Source organism: Nicotiana sylvestris, chromosome 3, assembly GCF_000393655.2.
Source record: "Nicotiana sylvestris chromosome 3, ASM39365v2, whole genome shotgun sequence".
In the NCBI taxonomy this organism is placed as follows: domain Eukaryota; kingdom Viridiplantae; phylum Streptophyta; class Magnoliopsida; order Solanales; family Solanaceae; genus Nicotiana; species Nicotiana sylvestris.
In genome coordinates this window covers 73,031,805-73,047,390 of record NC_091059.1, presented here as the reverse complement: position 1 = coordinate 73,047,390, position 15,586 = coordinate 73,031,805, and positions in this window count along the sequence as shown.

Genomic DNA, 15,586 nt, shown 5'->3' with positions numbered 1-15,586 from the left:
AACTCGAAAAATTGATGTGTTACAACCCATATACATGTACGTTTGTTCATGCCTTAAGGTAGTCGATGTAAATCCATGAAGAGATTATCTTTAGGATGATAAGAATTTAAACCTAGAGGTGCTTAATATATTCAAAAGGTCATGTTTTAAGGTATTTGAATTATATAATATCTGTATCATAAGTCTTGAAGTCAAACGAGTTATGAAACAAAAGTCGACAACAGTTGTCGCAACTTAGGTTCATAATTTTACTTAAACTTTAGGTCAAATGTTAATAAGCTTTTATCCCAATTTAATTTGTATTATGGAGTGATATATATACCAAATTTAAGATCTATGAGTCTAGTTTCCAACACATTAAACCTTTCGTCAATACGATCTCGGAGTAGAGAGATATTCACGTTTTCGCGAGACTGTGCCAAGCAGCTCTCTATGGGGCCCACATAGGCGGTTTAAGATATATGGATATATATAAAAGATGCCTCAACCCGTTTTAAGTCATTTTTCTCAGTATATTCAGACCTTAGAATGTTAAAAATATTCTCTCAAGTTTCTCTCATAATACAAGATCCAAACAAAGGGCAAACAACACAAATCAAGTGTCGGGAATCCCGTGGCGCTAGTAAGTTTCTTGTTCTTCTTGTTGTTTCTCATTTTTGTGTTGTTCCAGCTCGTGTGGAAGGTTTTTTATGTGGTTTATGTTCTATAAATACTCCCTCAAGTTTTTAATATCAACCCTCGGTGATTTCAAGTCTTCTAAAGTGATTCTAGTGCCGAAAAACCCTAAATGATTGCTAGTTTCGCTTCCTTGTTCTTGTGGTAGCATTAGAGGCAAATTTCGTGGATAATTAAGGTCAAATTGGAGTTGTTCTTTCTGTTTAAAGGTAAGTAAACTCTTACTCTACATGTATTTAATATTATCCATGTTGCATCTAAGTTGTTGAATCTAGAACTTATGAAATATATATCGAAAGGCTTGGTAGTTATTGGTTGGTGGACTATTTTGGGAGGCTCAATATGATTATTATTGATGTAGTTTGGGATGTTTAGTGATTGTTTTGACTTATGGGAATTCATATAAATAGGGGAAGTGATGTACATTTTATCGTAAAATAGGTTGCGGTCGATACATAATAGTTACGATGCTTAGACGATAACGATAGTGTCATTTCTCTTATTGTAGACTAAAGAGTCGTGACATTTACATAGCTTGAGGTTGGACAGTATATACAAGGTATGTGAGGCTATCCCATTCCTTCTTTTTCACGACTCCGATTGTACATAATGTAATGAACGAGCTTCGAAAGATACTCTACTCTTAGAAGCTATTAGTACTTACATTGTTTCCCTTCTTATGGAGTTATTGATGTTGATGTTGCTTGTCTTATTCTTTTATTATAAATGTTGTTGGTAATTACTTATTCTTATAAGATTTATGATGAAGAGTTAGTCCTAATAACGTGTACAGAGGATACCGATCTTACGTCATTCCGAAAGATTCAAAATATTATTCCAATGAGTCCAGCATGCACTATATATATGTATCTATTTTACTCTATCGAGTCGCGCTATAGACGGTCGAGCACGGCACCTATTATGCAACCATTGATCAGTTGGGTTTTACCGAGCTCCACGTGGTCGGGTACGATTCTACCCAGCCTTATGATGGCCTAGTACATTTTTACCGAGCTTATTGCGGCCATGCACGATATGATGATGATGATGCCTACAGAGGTGTATGTTTTAACAGTTTGTGTATATATACATATGTATTATGCATTTCATGTCAGTATCCCTCAGAGATACCCAGATGTTACAGGTTGTATATTCTCTATCCCTGCTTACATTACTGTTCGTACTTATAGTTTCATGCCTTGAATACTCAGTATTTTATTCGTGCTGACGTCCTTTTTATTTGTAGACATTGCATGTCGTGCTGTAGGTACTGATAGACGGGTAGACACAACTCCCCCACCACAATAGGCTGCCCATTTCAGCGGTTATTAGCGAGACACTTTCTCTGGACTTGTCGTGGTCTTGGTATGCATATTTGTTATATACATCACGGGTATGTCGGGGCCCTGTTTCGGCAATGTTACAGTGTGCAACCCGATCCATATTATTTATCACTGTTGCGACGTGGAACCCGATCCAATTATATTGTTGTGGCGTGAACCCGATCCAAACATAATATTGTTGCGGTGTGCAACCCGATCCAAATATAATATTGTTGCGGCACGCAACCCAATCCACACATACATTTCAACACCAATCACAAAGAGAGCCCCGACAAGGGAAAATCAGCTATAACCAAACTTGTTCCATCCTCTAACTTCATCAACTAGAAACAATACCCAATCATAAGCAATTTCCACGAGAATAATCGAAACTCTAGATTTTCTACCATAAAAACTCTAGATTTTAGGATGAAAATTGATGAAATGCAATGGGAAATCGAAAGAAAAGGTTTAGAATCATTTACCAATGTTTTGGGGAAGAAATTGTTCTTTAAAAATTGCCTCAATGCTCCCAAATTTTGAAAATATGAAGTATATGGGTTCTGCCCATTTTTGCTTTTGTTTTAAAATCACTGGGCAGACCTTCATCGCGTTCGCGATGGGTCTGTCGCGTTCGCGATGGGTCAGGCCCAATTGACCTGCGCGTTCGCGATAAAATGCTTACGTTCGCGGAGCTTCAGCCCCCAGAGTCTTTGCGTTCACGGTCGTGTGGCTGCGTTTGCGAAGAGTAAAATCCCTCCCCCCTGCCTAGGCCCAAAGGCCTTCGCGTTCGCGATAGCAGGTCCACGTTCGCGAAGGGAAACACCCCCAAAGCTTCGCGTTCGCATACTGTGTCTCGCGCTCGCGTAGAAGGAAATTTCCTTTAGCCTGACTTACCATTCATGTTCGCGAGAGTCCTTCTGCTAACGTGAAAAACAACACACCAAAACACAAGAAACTAAAAAAGCTGCAACTTTTTCCTATGTTTAAAACCTTCCGAAACGTATCTGAAACTCACCCGAGACCTCGGGGCTCCAAACCATACATGCATACTAACTCAAAAACATCATATGTACTTATCTGTACGATCAAATCGCCAAAATAACATACTTAACAACGAATTTAGCATAGAAATCTAAGAAAAACCTCAAAACATTCAAAGTATCAATTTTTGCAACTACGGGTCCGAATCATATCAAACGACTTCCATTTCTTACAAAATTTCGCAGGCTCGGCCTAAACCACATATAAGAACTGTACCGGGCTCCGGAACCAAAATGCGGGCCCGATACCATCAAATTTTAAACACATTTTATTTCCATAACTCCTAAATATTTCAGAAAACAATTTCCTTTAAAAATTCATTTCTCGGGCTTGGGATTTCAGAATTCGATTCTGGGCATACGCTCAAGTCCTATATTTTTCTACGGACCCTCCGGGACCGTTAAATCACAGGTCTGGGTCCGTTTACCCAAAATGTTGACCGAAGTCAACTTAAATTCACTTTAAATTCAAAATTCATCATTTTTCACAGATTTTCACAAATCGAGGTGATGCTGAAGGATGTTTTTAAGGCCTCGGAATGCAGAATTTATCTCTAAAACAAGTGATGACCTTCTGGGTCATCACATTCTCCACCTCTAAAACAAACGTTCGTCCTCGAACGGGCATAAGAAGGAAGTACCTAAGTCGGGGAAAAGATGGGGATAACGGCTCCGCATGTCAGACTCGGACTCCCAGGTCGATGCATCAGCTGGCTGACCTCTCCACTTAACACGAACAAAAGTAAAACTTTCCTATCTCAACTGACAAACATGCCGGTCTAGAATAGCTACCGACTCTTCCACATAGGACAAGTCCTTGTCCAACTGGACAGTGCTGAAATCTAATACGTCGGATGGATCGTCGTGATACTTCTGAAGCATGGACACATGAAACACTAGATGCACGGTTAATAAGCTCGGCGGCAACGCACGTTTGTAAGACACCTCTCCCACTCGATCAAGGATCTCAAACGGGCCAATGAACCTAGGGATAAGCTTGCCCTTCTTCCCAAATCATATCACACCCTTCATAGGCGACACTCGAAGCAATACCCGCTCACCGACCATGAAAGCCAAATCACGAACCTTACGGTTGGCATAACTCTTTTGCCTGGACTGAGATGTACGGAGCCTAACCTGAATAATCCTGACCTTGTCTAAGGCATCCTGTACTAGATCCGTACCCAACAACCGAGCCTCTCCCAGCTCAAACCATCCAACCAGTGACCGACATCGCCTACCATACAAAGCCTCATAAGGAGCCATCTGGATACTTGACTGGTAGATGTTGTTGTAGGAAAACTTTGCAAAAGGCAAAAACTAATCCCACGGGCCTCCAAAGTCAATGACACAAGCTCGTAGCATATCCTCCAAAATCTGAATAGTCTGCTCGGTCTGCCCGTCCGTCTGCGGATGAAACGCTGTGCTCAACTCAACCCGTGTGCCCAACTCTTGCTGAACTGCTCTCAAGGAATTTAAGGTAAATTGCGTACCTCGATCCGAAATGATAGACATGGTCACACCATGAAGACGAACAATCTCCCAGATATAGATCTCAGCTAACCTCTCGGAAGAGTAGTAGACTGCCATAGGAGTGAAATGTTCTGACTTGGTCAGCCTATCAACAATAACACACACTACATCGAACTTCCTCTGAGTACGTGGTAGTCCAACAACGAAGTCCATAGTGATACGTTCCCACTTCCACTCAGGAATCTCAATCTTCTGGAACAAACCAACGGGCCTCTAATGTTTGTACTTAACTTGCTGACAGTTCAAGCACCGAGCTATATGGGCAACAATATCCTTCTTCATTCTCCGCCACCAATAATGTTGCCGCAAATCCTGATCCATCTTAGCGGCGTCTGGATGAATAGAGTACCAGGAATTATGGGCCTCTTCCAAAATCAACTCTCAGAGTCCATCCACATTAGGCACACAAGCTCAACCCTACAATCTCAAAACTCCATCATCTCCTAAGGTAACACGCTTGGCACCTCTATGATGCACCGTGTCTCTAAGGACACACAAATGATGATCATCATACTATCGATCTTTGATACGCTCCAATAAATAAAAACGAGTGACTATGCAAGCTAACATATGGGTGGGCTCAGAAACATCCAACCTCACGAACTGATTGGCCAAAGCCTGAACATCCAAAGCAAGCGGCCTCTCGCCGACCGGAATATAAGCAAGACTACCCATACTAGTTGACTTCTTACTCAACGCATCGGCCACCACATTAGCCTTTCCCGGATGATATAAGATGGTGATATCATAGTCTTTCAACAGCTCAAACCCCCTTCTCTGCCTCAAGTTTAGCTCCTTCTGTTTGAACAAGTACTGCAGACTCATGTGATCCGTGAACACCTCACATGCCACGCCATACAGATAATGCCTCCATATCTTCAACACGTGAACAATGGCTGCTAACTCTATACCATGAACCGGATAGTTCTTCTCATGAATCTTCAACTACCGTGAAGCATAGGCAATGACCTTGCCATCCTACATCAACACCGCACCGAGTCCAATACGAGATGCATCATAATAAACTGTATATGGACCTGAACCTGTGGGCAAAACCAACACTGGTGCCGTAGTCAAAGCTGTCTTGAGCTTCTGAAAGCTCGCCTCACACTCATCCGACCACCTGAACTGGGCACCCTTATGGGTCAACCTGGTCATCGGGGCTGCAATAGATGAAAACCCCTCTACAAACCGATGATAGTAGCCTGCCAAACCCAAGAAATTACAGATCTCTATAGCTTATATGGGTCTAGGCCAGTCCCTGACTACCTCTATCTTCTTCGGATCAACTTGAATACCCTATGCTGATACAACATGACCAAAGAATGCAACTGAACTCAACCAGAACTCATACTTCAAAAACTTTGCATACAACTGACTATCCCTCAAAGTCTGAAGAACTGCTCTAAGATACTGTGCGTGCTCCTCTCGGCTGCGGGAATGAATCAAAATATCATCAATGAAGACTATCACGAACGAATCCAAGTAAGGCATGAACACTCGGTTCATCAAATCCATAAAAGTTGTTGGGGCATTTGTCAACCCGAATGACATCACCAAGAACTCATAATGTCCGTATCGAGTGCGAAAAGTTGTCTTAGGGACATTGGATGCCCTAATCCTAAACTGATGGTAGCCAGATCTCAAGTCAATCTTTGAAAATACCTTGACACCCTAAAGCTAATCAAACAAATCATCAATCCTCGACAATGGATACTTATTCTTGATTGTAACCTTGTTCAACTACCGGTAATCCATATACATTCGCATCGATCCATCCTTCTTCTTAACAAACAACACCGGTTCACCCCAAGGCGAAACACTAGGTCTAATGAAACCCCTTTCAAGCAAGTCTTGCAATTGCTCCTTCAACTCTTTCAACTCAGGCGGGGCCATACGATACGACGGGATATAAATGGGCTGAGTACCCAGAGCTAAATCAATGCAGAAGTCAATATCCCTATCGAGTGGCATACCTGGCAGGTCTGAAGGAAATACCTCAGGGAACTCACGAACAATAGGCACATAATCAATAAGAGTAACCCCAGCACTAAAATCGCGAACATATGCCAAATAGGCCAAACACCTCTTTTCGATCATATGCCGAGCCTTCACATAAGAGATAACACTACAGGTAGAATGACCAAGAGTCCCTCTCCACTCTAAACTAGGCAAACACGGTAAGGCTTAGGTCACAGTCTTGGTATAACAGTCCAAGATAGCGTGATAAGGTGATAACCAGTCCATCCCCAGTATGACATCAAAATCAACCATGTCCAGAAGTAACAAATCAACATGAGTCTCAAGACCCCCAATCATAACTATACACAAACTATGGACTCGATCTACCACAATAGAATCACCCACCGGTGTAGACACATATACAGGGGCAATCAAGGAATCACTAGGCATGACCAGATATGGTACAAATTAAGATGGCACATAGGAGTATATAGACCCTAGATCAAATAGGACTGAAGCATCTCTACTACAAACCAGAATAGTACCTATGATAATTGCATCAGAAGCCTCTACCTCAGGCCTGGCTGGAAGAGCATAACATCGGGGTTGGGCCCCACCACCCTGAACTACATCTCTGGGACGGCCTGCTACTGGCTGGCCTCCACCTCTAGCTGTCTGACCTCCACCTCTAATACCTCTACCTCCACCTCTAGCATCTCTACCCCTAACCCTAGCCGGCAAAGCGGGCGGTGGAACACCTGGGGCCTGAACTATAGCACGGGAACCCTGATGCTGCGAATGAGTACCCACCAATCTTGGACAATCCCTCCGGATATGACCATACTCACCGTAGTCAAAGCATCCACCTGAATGTAGCGGCTGATGAAATTGCGACTGACCCTGACAACCTGAATGACCACCCCGAAAATTCTGGAGCGGCGGTGTACTGATAGGAGTTGGTGGTGCACTGTAGGGCTGCTGATCGGAATACTGCATATGAGAGCCACAGCCACCTGAAGCGTCGTGAGAAACCTGAAGTGCTGACTGAAAAGGCCTAGGAGGATGGCCTCTACCATACGAATCCCTGCCTCCAGAAGAGGCACCACTGAATCTGCTTGAATGATGAGGCCTCTTGTTAGACCCCTGACCACCCCCTTGCTACATAATCGTCTCAACTCTCCTGGCCACATTGGCCGCCTCCTAAAAATAAATATCACTCCCTCTCTCCTTAGCCAACTAAAGTCGAATCGGCTGAATAAGTCCCTCCATGAACCTCATCACCCTCTCTCTCTCTCTCTCTCGGTGGGAAGTATGATAAGAGAATGACGGGTCAAGTCGATGAATCTGGTCTTATACTGAGTAATGGTCATAGAACCATGCTGGAGACGCTCAAACTGCCTTCGATAGATCTCTCGCTGAATGATAGGGAGAAACTTCTCCACAAATAGCTGAGTAAACTGTTCCCAAGTCAAAGCTGGCGATCCGGCTGGTCTAGCCAAACAATATTCTCTCTACCAAGTCTTGGCGGATCTAGACAAGCGGAAAGTAGCAAAGTCGACCCCATTGGTCTCCACTATCCCCATGTTCCTGAGAACCTCATAACAGCTGTCTAGATAATCCTGGGGATTCTCAGAAGATGCACCACTGAAAGTAGTAGTGAGGAGTTTGGTGAACCTATCCAATCTTCACAAAGCATCGGCAGACATAGTTGCTCCATCACCGGTCTGAGCTACCACACACGGCTCAACTGCACCAACTAGCTGAGCTGCTGGAGTCTGGAACTGGGGAGCCATAGGCTCCGGAGTGTGAGTACCAGGAGTCTAGGCTCCTCCTCTAGCCTGAGAGATGGCTAGTGCTAAAGGAAGCAAGCCTACCCGGGTGACACTCTCCATAAGGACCACTAGACGGACCAGATCATCATCGATTACTAGGGTAGTAATAAACCCCTCTAGGACCTGATCTGGGCCCACCGGAACTGTCTGGGCCGGAACCTCATCATCAAAATCAACCTGAGGCTCCGCCGCTGGTGCTGCTGCTCTGGGTTGAGCTTTGCCCCTACCTCGGCCTCTAGCATGGCCTTGGCCTCACCCTCTGCCCTCGTGGGAGATGCTACTGGGACCTCAGACTCTACTAAGCTTGTCCGTGAATTGTGAGACCTATGTAACCTAGAGCTCTGATACCAACTTTTCACGACCCGAATTTCCCACCCTCGAGAGTTGTGATGGTGCCTACTCGTGAAAGCTAGGCAAGCCGAGTATTATAGATTTACTAACTCTTTTATTTAGCCCTTTTTAACAGTTTAAAACAACATGCGATCAACAGTGAAATATTATCAATAATTAAAGACATGCGGATGATATAATCTGATAACTTAGAAAAAAACAAGTACGCCAATATCAAGTACATCTCTACCCGGAACCGGTGTCACAATATCACGAACTATCTACGAATACTACAAACAATTGTTTGAAAAGAAAGATACATTTTGTCTCTGAAGTAAATGAAAACAGAATATAAAGATAGAGGAGAATGCCAGGGTATACAGACGCCTGTAGGACTACCTCGAAATCTCCGACCGGACTGAAGGCAACCACCCAAAGCTACGGTCCAAAAGCTGCTGCTCCGGGATATGCACACAGTGTAGAGTGTAGTATCAGCACAATCGCCCCCATGTGCTAGTATGTGCCTAGCCTAACCCCAGCGAAGTAGTGACGAGGCTAGGACCAGACTACCAACTAAACTTATGCATTTATATTATATACAGCGAAAAATAAAATAGAAATAAACAATTAAAGATGGAAGGGGGGCATGTTGCGGGGGAATATCATTTATCAATAGTAATTCAAGAGAAAAGCAAAAAGACAATTTAGAATTCACAACAAAAGAATAAAGATATCATAACAAACCAATAAACACTTTTATTATCTACTATTGTGGCACGCAACCCGATCCAAATCATAAGAACACTGTTGTGGCATGCAACCTGATCCATATTATTTATCACTGTTGTGGCGTGCAACCCGATCCAATTATATTGTTGCGGCTTGCAACCGGATCCAAACATAATATTGTTGCGGCATGCAACCCGATCCAAATTTAATATTGTTGCGGTGTGCAACCCGATCCACATATACAGTTCAGCACCAATAACAAAGAGAGCCCCGGCAAGGGAACAATAAAGAAACAACACTATCCCGACAAAGGAATCGACAGTATAAGTAAATACAGCCCGGCAAGGGAAAATCAGGTATAACTAAACTTGTTCCAACATCTAACTTAATCAACTAGCACCAATACCCAATCATAAGCAATTTTCACGAGAATAATCCTAATCCTTGCTCAACACAAAGAATCAACAACTTAGGAATTCGTAGTACTTATTAAGAACACAACAATATCATTTTAGTCATATGATTTTCATTTTCTACATTTTGAAGGCAAGCAAGTTGTGGAAATGAGTTGGCAAAGGTCATCACAAGTTACATTCATAAATTTGCTGAAATTTAGGTCAAATGTATCTGAGAATTTCTCCAAATATACTTGGAATCATGGGGTTTTCTACCTACAAAATTGAAGATTTACGAGTCTAGTTTCTTACGCATTAAATCATTCGTCCATACGACATCGTACTAGAAAGATATTTGTGTTTTTGCGAGACCGCGCAAGCAGCTCCCAATGGGACCCACTTAGGCGGTGGTTGACCTACTTCAATTTATAAACAATTTGAACGCTTATTTTTGCTCATTTTTCAACTAAAAGTCGTCTCCAAACTTCTCCTAACCCTCCTAAACATATACCACAAGGGTGTGAAGTGATTCCAAAGTGATTACACCATATTTCAACATCAAAACTAAGTTCTAGTGAAGAACAACACCTCTTTGAGGTTGTGTTGTCATTGAGGATTGTTGTGGGCTGTATTTGGATGAAATTCCAAGTTGTTGCTGCTGTCTAAGGTGAGTATAACAGCCTACTAATTGTGCTTAATCTTGCTTGTATGTTGGTTAAGTTGTTAGGATGATAAACTACAAGATAATACTTGGGTTAGCTTAAGTCACTTCTATGGTGTTGTATTGCTATTGAGGGTTGTTGTAAACTGAATATAACTTGGATTTTGACTTGAAGTTACTGTAGGAGGTATTTATATTGTGTTCTTACTTGTGCCTAAGGTTATCTTGATGTTGATTAAGTTAAATGGATGGGCTAGACATGAACTAGTGAATAAAGTTGCTAATTGAGGATAGTTGAAGTTGTGGATTATTTTCGTTGTTATAAATATATGGTTTAAGGCTGGAATCATTGATTAATGACATCATTATCATGTTAATGATACTTTTATGTTGAATTAATAAGTCTATAAGGATTGATAAGGGGTATACGGATTCCAATCGGAGCTTGCCGCTCGTCGTAATGTAGTTGTGACTTGTTGTTGTTATATAGTGTCTTGATATTGATAATTATGTATTGATGGATTGCTCTAGTCATTGTTGTTTGTATATGGTATTGGAGGAGGACCTTGTTACAAGGGAGATGCTGCCAAAATTTACGTAAACGAGCTACTAGCTGAAGTTATAGACTTAGCCTCTACTCAGCACTGATTTTGAATCTCCTTATACTATGATAGATTGAGTTGACTTGTTTGAAGAATTGCTTGGAAGTGATTAAGGACTCAACGGGTTTAAGGTATGTTAAGGAACTTTCTTCTTTCTTTTTGCATGATCTAAAGTGAAATGAATAGGCTACTTCATAACGGATCTACTCCTAGCAACTAAGGTTGTCCATGTTGTTCTTTCCTTATAAAATTATTCTAAGCAAGTGTGTATGATCCTTGAATCCTAATAAGGTTCATATTGAGGGTATGGATGTCCATAGTGCTCTTAAGTCACTCAAAAAGGTTTAGAAGGTGATTTCATGAGTCTAGCATGCATTATATATAGTATCTATTTTACTCTACCGAGCCACGCTATAGTCGGCCGGGTACGACACCTATTGTGCAACCACTGATCAGTTGGGTTTACCGAGCTCCACGTGATCGGGTATGATTCTACCAAACCTTATGATGGTCGGGTACGCTTTTACCGAGTCCTCTTTAAGGCAGGGTACGATATGATGATGATGATGCCCATAGAGGAGAATGTTTTAAAAAGTTTATGTATATATATGTATTATGCATTTCATATCATAGACCCTAGAGGCACTCAGATGTTACAGGTTGTATCTCATTTATCTCTCTCTTTACATTACTGTTCTTGTTTATGCTTTCCTGCCTAACATACTCGGTACTTTATTCGTACTGACATATCTTTTGCCTGGGGACGCTGCGTTTCATTCCCGCAGGTCCCGATTGATAGGTTGACAGTCCTCCTAGTAGGCTATCAGCTCAACGAAGGTGTTGGTGCACTCCACTTGCTTTGGAGTTGCCTATTTGGTCAGTATGCTTTGGATATGTATTGATTGGTATGGCGGGGCCCTGTCCCGACCTTTACGATTTTATGTACTCTTAGAGGCTTGTAGATAGATATCAGGTGTATGGATAATTGTATGGCCTTGTCGGCCTATGTTTCGAGTTTACTAATGGTCATGTCGGCCTATATTAGTTTGTATATCATGTTGGGTCTTCATATGTTGAGTATTCCATTATGTTTTATTCTTGTTATCTCATGACGGGTTTTTTGGCTCATTTACTCATGATAACATGATAAGAAAGATATGTTACATTGGTACTCGGTTGAGTAAGGCACTGGGTGTCCGTCGCGGCCCTTCGGTTTGGGTCGTGACATAGCAGGTCCGCGTCCGCGAAGGGAAACACCCCCAAAGCTTCGCGTTCGCATCCTGTATCTCGCGTTCGAGTAGAAGGAAATTTACTTTATCCTGACTTACCCTTCGCGTTCGTGAGAGTCCTTCCGCGAACGCGAAGAACAACACACTAGAACACCAGAAACTGAAAAACCTGCAACTTTTTCCTATGTTTAAAACCTTCCGAAACCTATCCGAAACTTACCCAAGCCCTCGGGCTCCAAACCATACATGCATACTAACTCAAAAACATCATATGAACTTATCTGTGTGATCAAATCGCCAAAATACATCTTTGGCAATGAATTTACCGTAGAAATCTAAGAAAAACCTCAAAACTTTCAAAGTATCAATTTTTACAACTATGGGTCCAAATCACATCAAACGACTTCCGTTTGTTACCATATTTCATAGGCTCGGCCTAAACCACATATAAGACTTGTACCGGGCTCCGAAACCAAAATGCGGGCCCGATACCATCAAATTTTAAACACATTTTATTTCCAAAAAACTACTAAATATTCCAGAAAATAATTTCCTTTAAAAATATATTTCTCGGGCTTGGGACCTCGGAATTCGATTTCGGGCACACGCCCAAGTCCCATATTTTTCTTCGGACCATTTAGAGCTGTCAAATCATGCATCCGGATCTATTTAACCAAAATTTTGACTGAAGTCAACTTAAATCTATTTTAAAGTCAAAATTCATCATTTTTCAAAGATTTTCACAAAATTGGTTTCCATTTATGCGTCCGGACTGTGCACGCAAATCGAGGGAATGCTGAAGTAGGTTCTTAAGGCCTCAGAATGCAGAATTATTTTTAAACAAGTAATGATATTTTTGATGACCCAAAATATCATTACTTGTTTAAAAATAATTCTGCATTCTGAGGCCTTAAGAACCTACTTCAGCATTCCCTCGATTTGCGTGCACAGTCCGGACGCATAAATGGAAACCAATTTTGTGAAAATCTTTGAAAAATGATGAATTTTGACTTTAAAATAGATTTAAGTTGACTTCAGTCAAAATTTTGGGTAAATAGATCCGGATGCATGATTTGACAGCTCTAAATGGTCCGAATATGAAGATGAAGAAGATTTGGGCATAGGTTTTGTGGAGGATTATTCTGATGAAGGTGAGAAGTGTAGTGGGGATGAGGAGGTGCTGTCAATAGCACCCAAAACCGGCAGCTCCACAAAGGTAAACTCTAATAGAAAACTTAATGCAACAGCACCAGCTTTTGTGCCTCAAGCTGGAAAACAACAGGCTGGACCAAACACAGCAGCTGTTTCTCTACTGAAAAATGCAGCAAGGCCTAGACAACAGCAGCAGAGTAATGCAATTATACCAGCTATGACATCTGTGGAGAAACAAACATCAGAAGCACAAGCAGCTATTGAACAATAACAGCACACTGGAAAAAGGCACGATGCTGCAACAATAACTACAGCAACTCGAAATGCAAGAGCTGGAAATTTAGCTCACACCTATTCAACACAGTCCAAGCAGCAGCAACAATCCATGGAAAACACTCCAACTGATAGGCGTAATGGTGATCAACAAGCAGTAGCTGGAACATTGGTTCAAACTGTAGAATCGAAGCAGTCCACTACAGTGATTCAAACGATGGGGCAGCAGCAGATTGTGACAACCAATCCTGCTATTTCATTAGAGGAGAGGAAGTTATTGGATGCAATGGTAAGTTCCAATCCAATTAACTCTTTAAATCTTACTGTGGGTAGCACTGGACGCATGAGTAGAAGCAGAAAAAATATGCAACTCACTGAACAAAATCAAAGCAAGGCAATAGGGGCCAAAAATCATGATGGAAACACATTGGTGTCACTTGGGTTTGAACAAAATGATCCACAACCAGTACACTTGGGGAGAGACTTGTATGAAGAAGGAGAGGAAGATGCAATGATACAACAATGCAGAGCAGAGGCCGCAAGAAAAGGAGATTTATCACCTATGCATAGAGGCAAAGGTAAGAAGACACATACAAGGAAAAATAGTTGGGACGACAAGGTCAGTGATTTTTTAAATGTTAGGCGACTTCCAATGAGAGTTGTCAAACAAAAGCAGGCTGCCACAACTACATCCACGAGGTCCAACCGCTCAAAAAAGAAGTCATGAATTTTGAAAATATTTTGAAGAGTTGGGACAGTGATGACAAAGAATTACAAATTGAAGAATTTACAAGTTTGGGCAAGAAGGGACAACAATTTAATTCCATCTTCATTTTATTCTACCATTATGTTAGTATACTCATTTGTAATATCATCATAGAATATGTTATAAACTCTGTGATGATCATTAAATATTTAGTACTTTCCAGTTCTTTCTTTTTACATGGTTGTTAGTAAGCGAGGCTTTTTATTTGCCTCAATAGGATTAGTAAGTTAAGGTTTAGCCCGGTTTGTGTTGCCTTGGTCTTATGCCTTTGGAAAAATATCCACATGGCAATGAGATTATATGCCCTCGTGAGACGTTGCCGACAGCTACACCATGAATCCTCTAGATGAGGTTGTCATCATAAGGCAGTGTGAGGCGCAGAGGAGTGATTATATAGCCAAGGCATATGGGTAACAATACCGGTGCTATTGTCCCCCTTATTTGTACTTTTCCTATTTGTTGTATTTTCTTTTCTTTTATTAATAAAAAACTACCCCTAGGCGCTTGCCTAGCAGATTGCCAAAAAAAAATCTAAAATTCCAAATTCTAGGTCTTCCCCAAAAATTCCAAATTTATACTAATTTTCCATGTCTAAATCCATGTAAGATCACATATTTAACTCAAAAATAGGAAGAAATCACTTACCTGATGTTGCTTGGTGAAAATCCCTCCTTTAGCTCTCCAAAATCGTTCAATCCAAATGAAAGAAATGAAAAAAATGGGACAAAACTCGTGTTTAAAACAATCTGCCCAGGCTTCATCGAGTTGTACCCTACGCTGTGCAGGTTGTACATCCTATTAAAAAATTTTCCTGCTGTACAACTTCTGCTAAAACGCCCATAACTCCTTGTGGAAATATCCAAATGACAAACGGTTTAAAGATTTAGAAACTAGACTCGATGATCTTTCATTTGATAGGTTGCACACCATAAAACGCTTTCTATATTCTGAGATATGAGCTTCTAAAGTAAGATCCATGCATTAGAAAATTCTGCCAAAACTGCTCCACCAGCCATTTTCAATCGATCATACTTTTGTGATAAAATGTCTAAATAATGAATGGTTTAACTTTCTAGAAACTA